Source organism: Geotrypetes seraphini, chromosome 6 (assembly GCF_902459505.1).
Source record: "Geotrypetes seraphini chromosome 6, aGeoSer1.1, whole genome shotgun sequence".
In the NCBI taxonomy this organism is placed as follows: Eukaryota; Metazoa; Chordata; class Amphibia; order Gymnophiona; family Dermophiidae; genus Geotrypetes; species Geotrypetes seraphini.
The window spans coordinates 120954533-120968850 of NC_047089.1; the positions used below are offsets into that span (position 1 = coordinate 120954533).

A 14318-nucleotide genomic window follows, 5' to 3' on the forward strand; every position below is an offset into this window, starting at 1 on the left:
CCGGGTGTGGGCCAATGATACCCTTTCTGATCCCTTTCCAATTTGTAGGGGTACTCGCCAGGGATGCCCCCTTTCACCTTTGTTATTTGTCCTGACCCTGGATCCTCTTATTCGGGATGTGCAGGGTAACCCGGACATCATGGGAATGGTCGTGGGGGCTCATCACTTTAAACTGGCGGCTTTTACCGATGACCTTTTGGTCTATTTGACGGATCCTCGGGCCTCCCTCCCCGCTCTTTTGGAGTGTTTTCGTGAGTATGGGGATTTTTCTGGTTTCCGTTTAAATAAGCAGAAGTCGGAGGCTATGGCGTCTCCGGACTCTTTGCGGGTGGAGTGGGGGCCGGAGTTTCCTTTGCGCTGGGCGGGACCCTCTTTTAGGTACCTTGGTATTTTGTTGTCTATGGATGTCTCCGCGCTCTACCGTTTGAATGTTGATCGTTTGTTGCAGGAAACTAAGGGGCTTTTACGGCGCTGGTTGAATCTTCCTCTGTCCTTGATGGGCCGTGTTCATCTTTTTCGCATGATTATCTTCCCGAAATGGTTATTTGTCTTGCAAACGCTTCCTTTCTTTCTTTTGAAAAAAGATATCCTGGGTCTTCAGAGACCGATGATTTCATTTTGCTGGGGGGGTAAGAAAGGTAAAATGCATCGTTCTTTTCTTCAGGGGTCCTGGGCACAGGGAGGATTGGGTCTTCCCTCGATTCGTCTGTATAATTTGGCCTGCTTGCTTCGGCATGTCCGGGATTGGCTTTTTCTTAGCTCTCAGCATACCGATCGGGAGCTGGAGGTTGACTATTTTTTTCCGTGGGCTCTGCCTTATCTTCTACAATGGGATGGGAAGGTGCGGTTGGGGCCTGGGGCTCGTAGTTGCTTGGTGGAGCCGCTTCGTCGGGCTTGGAGATGTGTTTCTCAGTTGTGGGGTCACTCGCCTTTTAGTTGTGTTCTGCTGCCCATAGTGGGCAATGCGGCATTCAGTCCGGGACAGGAAAATGTGGCTTTCAAACGGTGGGCGAGGAAGGGGCTCCGAACTTTGGAGCAGTTTCTACAGACGGATGGTAGCGCTGTTCCTTTTTTGACTCTCCAGGCGTCCTGGTCTTTGGGTGCGACGGATCAGTTTGCTTATATGCAGCTCTCGCATTATGCAGCCTCCTTGCCCAGGGACTCATTGACCCAGTCTTTTGCTATCACTTTACGCGACTTTTTCTTCGATGCTCAGTGGGATTGGCTTTCTATCTCTCAATTTCATCGTAGATTGGTGGCTTTGCAGCCACGGCGGGATTATCAGCGGCTTTTGACGTCTTGGGCCCGGGACCTGGGATGTCGCCCGCGGGTGGCGTCCTTGGCTCCTCTGGTGCGCCGGATACCTCGGGTGGTGCAGAGCGCCGAGCTTCAGGAATGTCACTTTCGGGTTTTACATCGGGGATATGTCTCTCAGCAGCGGGCTTTTTATTTCGGATGTGCTCCTACGGCTATTTGTCTGAAATGTCACCAGGTTGCTAATTCTTTGGCTCATGGGGTGTGGGTGTGTGCATCTATTTATGCCTTTTGGATGGAGGTCCGAGGTTATTTGGAATCTTTGGTGGGTTATCGGCTCCCCTCATCGGTGGAAGGGACTATTTTTATGGCGGAGGGCTATTTGGGCGGACTTTCTGCAGGTGATAGCCTGCTCATTCGTAAGGGTTATATTGTGGGAATGAAATGTATTCTTGCTCATTGGCTTCAGGACTCCCCGCCCACCATTTGGTATTGGCGCAATAAATTGCATCTTTTAATGGTCTGGGAGTCCATGTCCGCTCGGTTTTCTGGATCTCGGAGCAAGCTTTTTCTGTCCGTTTGGGCTTCTTATTTGGATACTTTGCCCCCTATGATAAAGAGCCAGGTGGTCAATCGCTTGCGGAAGCCAGTTGTCCCCATATTGCCAGTGGGTTGAGGGTGGGGGTTTGGGAGTGGGGGGTGTTGGGTTGGAGCGGTTGGGGGGTTGTTTCTAGTTTGGTTTTGGAGGGCTCCAGGCTATCTGAGTACAGGCCTGGACTCTCACTATTATCTGGGATTTCTAGTTGGGTGTTACCATGATATTCCGTATTGAGGCATTGTACTGTGAAAATAATTGTGTTCTCTCGGTTCTGTGTATATCATTCATGTTGGTGAATAAAAAAGTTTATATAAAAAAAAAGAAGGCCCGGAGTTCCCCCACTCTACGAGGCCGTTCCCCGGCGCCTCGTGCGGGACCGCTAAAGGTAGCGGAGCTATCACTCTCCAACCCTCAGATTCTCCTAACACCCCCTCGGTCCGGGGCTCCGAACCGAGGTTCCAGGCTTTCGCCGAGGGAGTCCGGGTCCAGGTCGCCGACTCGACATCGGTTGGTACCTCGTACCCCGGCATCGTCCCCGAGGGGCTCCTCGAGACGACGCAGGTCCCCGACCCCGGAACACTTTCGCAGTGTCTCCCCGGTCTTGGAGCGCGGGTCAGAGCTTGAACCTCGATATTCGAGGGAAGCCTCCCCGTCCTTCTCCGCCCGACGGAGGTCTCGTTCACCGTCCCCACATGGGGCTCCGGGAACATCCCGCCCCTCCTTCACTCGCTTTGTCCAGGACATGGGCCACGCTCTGGACTTAGACCTCCAGTCCGACTCAAGATACTCTAAGGAGTACCTGGCGGAGCTGGATATGCCATCACCACCCAGAGAGTCCCTTCGCCTACCGCTCAACCCGGTACTCCAACAGGCCTTCATCAGGAATCTGGAGACCCCCTATATGGTAACGGCTGCCCCCTCCAAAATGGAGTCCAAGTATCGTACAGTACCCTGCCCGGGGTTTGAACACCCGCTGCTCTCCCATCAATCGCTGTTGGTAGAATCTTCCTTAAAAAAGGCTCACCCCTCCCGGGTCTCGGCGGCTGTCCCACCAGGTCAAGAGGGTCGGACCCTTGACAAGTTCGGCAGGAGACTGTACCAGAACTCAATGATGGCCTCTAGGGTGCAAAATTACACCTTCACCTTCACGTTCTACCTGAAACACCTCATTGGACTGCTGGGAGCCTTTGCGACTGACTTGCCGGCCTCCCGCCAAGGAGCCTTTGGCCTACTTTTGGAGATGTTCTCCAACCTACGCCTCCATTTATTCCACGCGGCCTATGATGGCTTCGAACTTTCCTCTAGGGTGGCAGCCTTTGCTATCGCCATGCGCCGCCTAGCTTGGTTGCGCCTGGTCGACATGGACCCCAACTTACAGGACCGGTTGGCTAACCTCCCCTGTGTGGGCAAAGAACTGTTTGATGATACCATCGAGGCAGCCACGAAACGCCTTTCTGAACACGAACGCTCGTTTGCCTCCCTTGTCCGGCCCAAGCCAAAACTGCCCACGTCCAGGCCATTCAGGGTCCCTCCGCGCCACTACCCACAAAAATCTACTCCCGCTTTCTCGCAGCCTCCACCCCGACGTTCGCAAGCTCACCATCGGGCTCCGCCCAAATCCCGGCCGTCTGCGACTGCAAAACCATCCCCGTCCTTTTGACGGGATACGCAGATGGGGGCTGGCCCCTTCCGCCACAGACCCAGACACCCTTCCCATCGGGGGTCGCCTCCGAGCCTTTTACCCACGCTGGAAACAAGTCACGTCGGATGCATGGGTCCTTGGCATGATCTCATCAGGATACTCTCTCAACTTTCGGGAGATTCCTCCAGACAGCCCTCCAAGGGTTTGTCCTCCCAATCGGACCCAGCTACCCCTACTTCTCTCAGAAGCTCGAGACCTGCTTCGCCTGAGAGCAGTGGAGGTGGTTCCCCCCGACCAACGGGGAAAAGGGTTCTACTCCCGTTACTTCCTGGTGCCAAAGAAGACGGGAGACCTGCGCCCAATTCTAGACTTGAGACGACTCAACAAATTTCTGGTGCGGGAAAAGTTTTGAATGCTTTCCTTACCGATTCTCTATCCTCTGATCGACGAGGGCGATTGGCTCTGCTCCCTCGATCTGAAGGAAGCTTACACACATGTTCCAGTGCATCCCGCTCACCGCAAGTTCCTGCGTTTTCAGGTGGGAGACCTGCATCTACAATACTGAGTTCTCCCCTTTGGCCTGGCATCATCACCTCGAGTCTTCACGAAGTGCCTCGTGGTGGTCGCAGCTGCCTTACGCTCTCAGGGTTTTCAGGTATTCCCCTACCTGGACGACTGGCTGATCAAAGCCCCGTCCAGGAAGGGGGTTATCTCAGCGACCCGACAGACTATTATTTACCTTCAGGGTCTGGGATTCGAGATAAACTTTCCAAAATCCCAGCTGCGCCCCTCTCAGTCCTTACAGTTCATCGGGGCCGTGCTGGACACGGTTCACCTCCGTTCCTTCCTCCCCCCTCCACGTCTAGAGGCGTTAGTAAGTCTGAGTCGAAGGATTTCGCTGCTGACCTCGGTATCAGCACGGCAAATGATGACTCTTCTGGGCCACATGGCCTCTACCGTCCACATCATACCCTTTGCCCGTCTCCACCTGAGGATTCCTCAATGGACCGTGGCCTCTCAATGGCACCAGGACTGGGACCCGATCGATTGTCCCGTGACAGTGACTCCTTCCTTGCAATGATCGCTCCGTTGGTGGGCCGACTCTTCAAATCTTTCCAAAGGTTTGCTCTTCCTCGCCCCCCCACACAGCAAGGTACTCACAACGGACTCGTCGGAGAACGCTTGGGGAGCCCATCTGGATGGCCTACGCACTCAAGGGATGTGGTCGGCAGAGGACTGTCGCTGCCACATCAACGTGCTGGAACTTCGGGCCATCTACCTCGCCGCTGTGGCTTTTCAACATCTGCTCCACGACCGGGTGGTTCTCGTCCGAACCGATAACCAGGTGGCAATGTACTATGTAAACAAGCAAGGGGGAACGGGGTCATGGTCCCTCTGTCGGGAAGCTCTGCGCCTCTGGAAGTGGGCGATCTCCAACAACATCTTCCTTCGAGTGGTGTACATACAAGGAGAACGGAATTGCCTGGCGGACAGACTCAGCCGCCTCCTCCAGCCTCACGAGTGGTCACTGCACTCTCAGACCTTGCACCAGGTGTTCGAAAAGTGGGGGACTCCTCAGATAGATCTGTTCGCCTCCCCCATCAATCACAAACTGCCTCACTTCTGCTCCAGGATGTACTCCCCGGACCACCTAGAGGCCGACGCCTTCCTCCTGGATTGGGAGGGAAGGTTTCTGTATGCGTTTCCGCCTTTTCCTCTGATTCTGCGGACACTGGTCCATCTCAAATCAGTGCGAGCCACTCTGATCTTGATTGCTCCTCGATGGCCGCACCAGCCTTGGTTTTCCCTTCTACTTCAACTCAGTGCCAGGGATCTGCTGCTTCTGCCTCTGTTTCCCTCTCTGCTATCGCAGAGTCAGGATTCGCTGTTACATCCCAATCTTCAGTCTCTACATCTGACTGCTTGGTTTCTTTCCCCCTGACTTCCCTTCCGGTGTCTCAGTCAGGGAGATATTGGAGGCCTCGAGGAAAACCTCGACTAGAATCTGCTATTCCCAGAAGTGGACCAGATTCTCGTCCTGGTGCTCCTCTCACCGCCAGGACCCGGAGTCGGTCCTTGTGTCGTTGGTCCTGGAGTATTTGCTTCAGTTATCTCACTCCGGCCTGAAGACCAACTCCATTCGAGTACATCTTAGTGCGATTGCTGCCTTTCATCAGCCCCTGGAGGGGAAGGCCCTTTCATTCCATCCCTTAGTTTCTCGTTTCATGAAAGGTCTTTTGAATGTTCACCCTCCTCTCAAACCTCCCCCGGTGGTTTGGGATCTCAATGTGGTTCTGGCTCAACTCATGAAACCTCCGTTTGAGCCGCTGGACAAATGCCATCTTAAGTTTCTCACTTGGAAGGTGATTTTCCTGCTCGCCCTCACTTCCGCTCGGCGGGTCAGTGAACTGCAGGCTCTGGTGGCGGACCCACCTTTCACTGTATTCCATCATGACAAGGTGGTTCTCCGCACTCATCCTAAGTTCTTGCCTAAGGTGGTGTCTGACTTCCACCTCAACCAGTCCATTGTCTTGCCAGTGTTTTTTCCCAAGCCCCACTCTCATCCTGGAGAGGTGGCGCTCCACACTCTTGACTGTAAGAGAGCGTTGGCCTTTTACCTTCAACGCACTCAATCTCATCGGACAGTTCCACAACTGTTTTTGTCCTTCGACCCTAATCGGTTGGGTCGCCCAGTTTATAAGCGCACCTTGTCCAACTGGTTGGCTGCTTGTATTTCTTTTTGCTACGCTCAGGCTGGTCTCACGCTGCATGGTCAAGTAACGGGACATAAAGTCCGAGCGATGGCAGCTTCGGTCCACACCCATTGAGGAAATCTGCAAGGCTGCCACGTGGTCCTCGGTTCATACTTTCACCTCCCACTACTGCCTGGATACATTGTCCAGGAGCGATGGCTGTTTTGGCCAATCGGTATTGCATAATCTATTTTCTTAAACTGCCAACTTCCCTCCGCCCTTTTTGGTTAGCTTGGAGGTCACCCACATGTGAGAATATCATGCCTGCTTGTCCTGGGATAAAGCACGGTTACTTACCGTAACAGGTGTTATCCAGGGACAGCAGGCATATATTCTCACAACCCGCCCGCCTCCCCGAGGTTGGCTTCTTAGCTGGTTATGTGAACTGGAGACCACGAGGAAGGGATGCGCCCTCTAGTGGAGCAGGAAGGCACGCATGCATGGAGCAGCAGAGCAAACTTAAATCTTCAATCAAGTTTGCTTGAAAAAAGCTGTCCACATCGGGGCTCCGTAGATGACATCACCCACATGTGAGAATATATGCCTGCTGTCCCTGGATAACACCTGTTACGGTAAGTAACTGTGCTTTCCCGAACCATCGACTTTCGGTCGACTGTCGGCTTTCCCCTTCTTCCTAGTTTAAAAACTTCTCAATCTCTCTCCTGATGTTGCTTGCAAGAAGCCTCATTCCGTCTCCCCTGAGGTGGAGTCCATCCTTCCTGAATAGCTTGTTCTTCCCCCAGAACATCGTCCAGTAGCGCACGAAATGAAATCCTTCTTCCTCACACCAGTGTCGCATCCACGCGTTGACTGCTCTGTCTGCCTGTTCTCATCGGCCCTGGGTACCGGCAGGATCTCTGAGAATGCTACCCTCTGCGTTCTGGTCTTCAGCTTCTTTCCTAGCATCCGGAACTGGTCCTTCAATACTTCCTTTTGCTCACGTTGTTAGTTCCCACATGGATCACCACTGCCATATCTGGTTACATTTCTTCAAATCTCTTAAGTCAGCTTCTTTACTTCAATCACTTTATTTCCTGCTACATAGAACCACTTGAACACCTGTTCTTTCTAATAAAATTAATGCCAACACGTCTTCCAATTGTTGGTCTTCTACTGTTCATCCTGGTCCTCTGGACCATTTGCTTTTCCACTGTCCTCTGCTCCGCACTTACTGGAGCCGTGTCTGGTCCTCAATTTCAGACATTTTTTCTTTTAGTCAACCCATTGACTTCTCTCTTATACTGTTTGGTGACCCTGTATGTTCCTGCCTATATGACTACTCTGGAGCTCAGCTCTTTCGTATTTTGACTGCGCTAGCTCTACAGAATATTTTTCACAGTTGGAAAAAGCTGGCTAATGTGGAGTATAATGTATGGTGGAATTATATGTGCTTAACTGCCAGATATGAAAAAAATCAATGCTGAAAGATGTAACATGTTATGTAACATGTATTTGGACTCCATTAGAGAAATATTGTGCTAACGTTTCTGTATTATAACTCTGTATACAGCTTTGTTTCTTAAGTGTTAAGATATAGACTGCTGTGAGTTGCTCTATATTGTTCTACTAACTTTGCTTGATGTTGCTCCTATGTGACATTTTCTCTTTTGTCTAATGCTTTTCTATACACTGTTTGAAAACAAATAAAACTTATTGAACTTTAAAAAAAAAAAGCCAGCCAAATACAATTTTTAACATCTCAAACTGTCACAACTGCCATTCATGGAATTTCAATGTTCTACCTGCTTTATACAGCTCAGGGCTTTTTTATTTTCCTCCATTTAAACTTCACTTCAATTCAAGCCTCTTTCCCAATCACACTCCTACTCTAAACCTAAACAGGAAACCTGAAGCCCAACTCTGAAAGGCTATTCGGAACCCTGAAAATGCAGAGGAAGAGCATAAATCCTCCATTCACTTCCCGATTTCAGCTCAGTGACAACGTGGCTAGTATTTTCTTTAATGTGCTATAAGTTTCTGCTGCCCTGTCCTAACAGAGACAGCAAAAAAAAAACCAAAAACGAGTTGGATTAGAAAAACCTTCAAATATCCTTTAAAAACGACATTTAGAGTAGGAGCTCACAGACTAGCCCTCCATTTTGACTCGCAGCCAAGCCACGCCCCCCTGGATAATTTTCTAAAAGAGATTATTGAGATGGCTTGGAGAAATCCACTGCTTATTTCTAGGATTAGCAGCATATAATCTGTTTTGCTACTTGGGATCTCGCTAGGTATTTGGTACCTGGGTTGGCCACTGTTAGAAACAGGATACTGGGCATGATGGACCTTAAGTCTGTCCTAGTATGGCAATTTTTATGCTCTTATGTAAGTAAAGCAACTCTGGACTGGTATGAACAGGCTGAACAGTCATCATCCATCACTTCGTAACTTCCAAGCTCCTCTGGTATTCTGCGTTCCTCCTTCCAGTTCTTCTACACAGACTTCAGTTCTTCTACACCAGGGGTCTCAAAGTCCCTCCTTGAGGGCCGCAATCCAATCGGGTTTTCAGGATTTCCCCAATGAATATGCATGAGATCTATGTGCATGCACTGCTTTCATTCAATGCATATTCATTGGGGAAATCCTGAAAACCCGATTGGATTGCGGCCCTCAAGGAGGGACTTTGAGATCCCTGTTCTACACAGACCTCACATACACTTCTAAAAACATGACCAGGTTCCTCCACACACTTCCCTGATCTCTTTGGCTGCCAAAGATCACTCCAGCCTCCACCAGTCCCACAGGTCACTCACTCCAGTTATTGCCAGTCATCTCTGGATATTCAGACAGCTAGTCCCTCTCATCACTACTGGTCACTTGTTCTGGGGCCACTACCAGTCACTCTGCTTGCCGGCCTCTTGGGTCCTCACCAGTTCCGGACACCACCAGTCCCTCTAGTCTCTGGTCCCAACCAGTCACTCTGATTCCTCTGCTAGTCACCACCAGTTGCTCCACCAGCCACTCTCAGCCAGGACTCCACCAGTATGCTGATTCCTCCAAGGACCCTCCAGACACCAGACACTTCCTGAGGACTCTCCCAGTCCCTCAGGCACTCTCACTGAGGACTTTCCCAGTTGCTCAGTCTCTTCTTTCAGATACACTTCTGGAGGACTCTCCCAGTCACTTAGTTTCTCCCTGAGGATTCTTCCAGTCACTCAGTCGTTTCTTCCGGATATCCTTCCCTGAAGTCTCTCTCCACCAGGCCCTCTGCTGATCATCAAGCTTAACCCTCTCAGATCACCCCAAGTTCTAGTAGACATGCCTTTCTAAGTGAGGCTTACCGAGGGTTAGGCCAAAGCCAACATTCCTCCCCTTGATGATCACTCAAGCTCCCAAAGGAGCTCTTGTTTTCCTCAGCTCTCTGTGCTGGAACTGATCTTTTCAACACCTTTTTATGCTCAGGGTGAATGGACAGCTCCAAGGTACCTTTGCAGGACCTTATATGCAAATGAACTCCATTTCCACTGCTGAGAATTCCCTCTGCTGGCCAGTGAAAGGATCTTCATCCTGTCACAAACAGAAATAACTTTCTTCATCCTTACCAATTAGGATTTTGCTCATCTTGTTAAATTATTTTATCTGCTATCTAGACTCATACAAGGATGTTCTCTTGATTCAATTAGATTTGAGTTAGAGAATGACATGGTAACAGAATTAATCACTGTTCCCATCCCCGCTGATAACCACAGGAAACCATCCAGTGTCATTATTTAGTGTCTATCTCAACCTCAGTCCTTCTACACCAGTATTCTTCAGTGCAAGGCTTAAGGGTCAGTGATTGTGCCCATTCATACTCTGGTTCTTCCCTCTCTCCTTAAATAGGGTTATCCACAGGGACGAGAACATTGATAAATTCTGTCACCATGCTATTCTCTAATTTGAGTTCTGGCTTTCACACTGTCAATCATACTCTTCCCTTAATCCAACTCCATGATGCAGGCATTACAAGGGCACAACACTCAATTGGTTTCATTCCTATTTTATAGCTTATACCTTTCAATTTCCATTCAATGATTGTGCTGTATGAAACTTTCATCTCTCTTATGTAGTTTCTAATGGATACATTCTAGCCCCTACTCTCTAACATTTTTCTAGCTCCTTTTGCTACTTTTGTCCAGCAATTTGGACTCTCTTCTTATCTCTATTGCTCATACCTCATAATACTGGAATCATTCATTTTAGGTTTCCCTTATCAATAGCTTACATTACATTACATTACATTGCATTACATTAGGGATTTCTATTCCGCCATTACCTTGCAGTTCAAGGCGGATCACAAAAGAATTATCAAGGATGTATTACAACAAGAACTTACCAAAAAAAAAAAGAAGTTTGGTCATTTTCAAAGAGAGTAAGAAATAAGTATGGTTATTTGTTTGGGGTAGTTGGCTTTAGTGAGAGGTGGTGATTGAAACTTGCGGTGTTATTTCTTTTTTCAGGGCTTTCTTGAAAAGCATGGTCTTTATTTCTTTTCTAAAAGTCTTGTAGTTGAGGGATGCCATCAGTAGATTGGCAATTTGGTTGTCTAGTATGGCTGCTTGAGTGGCCAGGAGGCCATCATATAGTTTTTCTGTTTGACCTCCTTAATTGGGGGTATGAGAAAGGGCTGTGAGTTTTCCTATGTCTGTTTGAGGTGTTGTGGATGAGATGGTTATTCAGGTAGATTGAACTGTCTCCGTATAAAGTCTTAAATAGTAGACAGTAGAATTTAAATTGTATTCTTGCTGGTATTGGAAGCCAATGTGATTTGAGATATGCTTCTGTAATGTGGTCATGTTTCTTCAATGAGTAGATGAGTCTTAGTGCTGTGTTTTGGATAGTTTGTAGTTGTTTTGTTATAGTTGCAGGGCAAGGGAGATAGAGGATGTTACAGTAGTCAAGTAGGCCTAGTATTAGGGACTGAACTATGAGCTGGAATTGTGTTTTTTTCCGAAGAATTTCTGAATTTGTCTTAAGTTTCTTATGACTGAGAATGATTTTTGTATTGTTTTATTTTTTTGCGGTTGCATGGTGCAGCATCTGTCGATTGTTATTCCTAGTAATTTAGGGTGGCTTGAATGGGGTAGTTGAATGCGTTGATTTCAATGTTCGTTATAGTTGGTATTTTGTTGTTTTCTAGGAGGATGAATTTAGTTCAATTTCAGTTTGTGATCTTTCATCCAGGTTCCTACTGATTTTAGTGTTTGGTGTATTGTGTTTGTCATGGAGAGTTTTGGTTGATCAAAGGGTATGAGAATGGTAATGTCATCTGTATAGCTGTAGGAGGTTGTGCCTTGTTTGTCCAGGTGTGAGCTGAGGGAGGCTGTATAGAGGTTGAAGAGAGTCGGTGATAGAGGGGATTCTTGGGGAACTCCGCAGGGATTTGATCAAGGTTCAGATTTTTCTTTGTCTGATTTTACTCTTTAGCAAGGGTGTCCAACCTTTTGGCTTCCCTGGGCCGCACTGGCCGAAAAAACTTTTTCTGGGGCCGCACAAACACAAACGCTGCAGCAAGACAGAGGAAGGAGCCGGCAAGATGGTAAACACTTGGGGACAGCAGAGGAAAACACTACGGTACATCGCCCTCAACCGGGGCCACACAAAATACTTCACAGGGCCGCATGCGGCCCTTGGGCCGCAGGTTGGACACCCCTGCTCTATAGGTTCTTGATTTAAGGAATCCTTCAAACCGTACTTTATCTGTGATACCTATTGTATCTAGGATTTGTAGTAGTATGTTATGGTCCACCAAGTCGAATGCAGCAGTCAGGTCTAGTTGTATGAGCATCATTTTTTTTTCCTGTGCTGAGATGTTGTCTGGCTGTGTCCAGGAGAGATCCTAGTAGTGTTTCTGTGCTGAAGTTGTTTCTGAAGCCGGATTGCGTGGGATGGAGTATGTTTTGGTTTTCTAGGTAATTGGAGAGGAATTTGGCAACTAGTCCTTCTATTATTTTGACATAAGAACATAAGAAGCGCCATCTCCGGATCAGACCTTCGGTCCATCAAGTCCGGCGATCCGCACACGCGGAGGCCCTGCCAGGTATACACCTGGTTTATTTTATAGCCAACCATACTTTATATGCCTCTCTCAAGGAGATATGCATCTAGTTTGCTTTTGAAGCCTAGGACTGTCGATTCTGCAATAATCTCCCCTGGGAGAGTATTCCAGATGCCAACCACTCTCTGTGTGAAGCAGAACTTTCTGACATTAGTCCTGAACTTGTCCCCCCTTAGCTTCATTTCATGTCCTCTTGTCCGTGTCAGATTGGACAATGTAAATAATCTTCTCTGCTCTATTTTGTCGATTCCTTTCAGTATTTTGAAGGTCTCGATCATATCCCCACGCAGTCTCCTTTTCTCAAGGGAGAACAATCCCAGTGTTTTAAGTCGATCCTCATATACCAGTTTCTCCATACCCTTCACTAGTTTGGTTGCTCGTCTCTGCACCCTCTCCAGCAGTTTTATATCCTTCTTTAGGTAGGGAGACCAATGTTGGACGCAGTATTCCAAGTGGGGTCTGACCATTGCCCTATAAAGCGGCATTATAACTTTCTCCGATCTACTCGAGATTCCTTTCTTTATCATGCCCAACATTCTATTTGCCTTCTTTGCCGCTGCCGCGCATTGTGCTGACGGCTTCAGGGTCCTATCTATCAGTACACCCAGATCCCTTTCTTGTACACTTTTTCCCAGACTTGCACCTGACATTCTGTACTCATAGAGTGGAATAGAGGCAATGGGTCTGTAGTTAGCTGTTTGGTCTATCGGTCCTTTGGGGTCTTTGAGGATCGGGGTGATGATGATTTCGCTGAGGTTGGTTGGGTAGTTTCCGTTTATGAGCGAGATTTGTATCCAGTTTAGAAGAAGAGCGCGGAATTTTGTGGTGGATGTTTTTAGGAGATATGGTGGACAGTTGTTGAGGTCACAGGATGCATGGCTGTATTTTTTGTAGTATTTGTTGAATTCGGGCCATTGAATGTTGGGGAATTGAGACCATATTCTGTCTGCTGCAGTAGAATCTCTATCTGTGGGGAGAATTGTGAATTCGTTAGGATGGGTAGAGGAATCATTGAGGGTAGCTCTTGCATTAGTAATTTTATTTTGGAAGTGTTCTGCTAATAACGTGGCTGAGCTTAATACAAGTTTCCTCATTGGTTTAAGCAATAAGCTTTCATTTTAGCCCCACAAATGCAAGGCCATTTGGTTTCTTAGCAGCTTTCTCCCTCTTTCTTTCATCCCTGCTTAAATGAAGTGTTAATCCCTGTCAGGAAGTCTATTTCATCCTTGAGAGTAATGTTCGACTCTGAGCTTTCCTTCTCAAATGATATCTCTGAGATCCTTCAAAAGTCATGTTTTGCGGCTCTGCCATATTGGCTCCTCAGATCAGATCTTTCCTTGATCCTAGAGCTACCTGTATTTTGGTCTCTGCCCTCGTGCTATGGCAATTAGATTATTGTGACTCAATTATTGTGATCCATCCAGCCTATCAAATCCAGCACCTACATCTCATTCAAAATATTGCAGTTATACTTATTTTCAAAGCCCAAAAATATGATCATGTTTCTCCTTAACTCTTTAAATAACATTGCCTTCTGGTTGCTTTCAGGATCTGATACAACCTTTTGCTTTTGACTCTTCAGGTGTATTGTTCTCTTATATTTAGATCAGCTAATTCTGACTGTTTGGTAATCTCTATTGTGGTTCAGCTGCATCTTGAACCTCTCTTGAATTGGCTTTTTGCATTTAGTTCTCTGGAATAACCTTCCACTTTATCCTTGCTCCATATCATCTTGTCTTAAATTCAATGTTAATCTGAAGGCTTGGCTTTTCAAGCAGGCTTTTGTATCTTAGTTGGTAATTATGAACCCCAGCTATTCTTGTACAGTATCTTCCGTTAACCTTTTTTTTCCGTTTTTATCTTATGGATTACTATGTTGTGCAAGCTTCTCTTCTTCCTTTTTGTATTATGTCTTCTTTTTGTTTTTCTTTAAATCTGGATATTTTTGAATTTGGCTTATATCACTTTCATGATTTGGCATAGGATGAAGTTAAGAGGTGTTAGGCTCAGGAGTAATCTAAGGAAATACTTTTT

At 47.7% G+C, this 14318-nt stretch overlaps 1 protein-coding gene across 5 annotated transcripts in view; it reads left to right on the forward strand.

Annotated features, from left to right (window-relative positions):
- Positions 1-14318, forward strand: part of LOC117363217 (DNA repair protein complementing XP-G cells-like) — a 650515-nt gene that overhangs the window by 552494 nt on the left and 83703 nt on the right. The window lies entirely within an intron of this gene.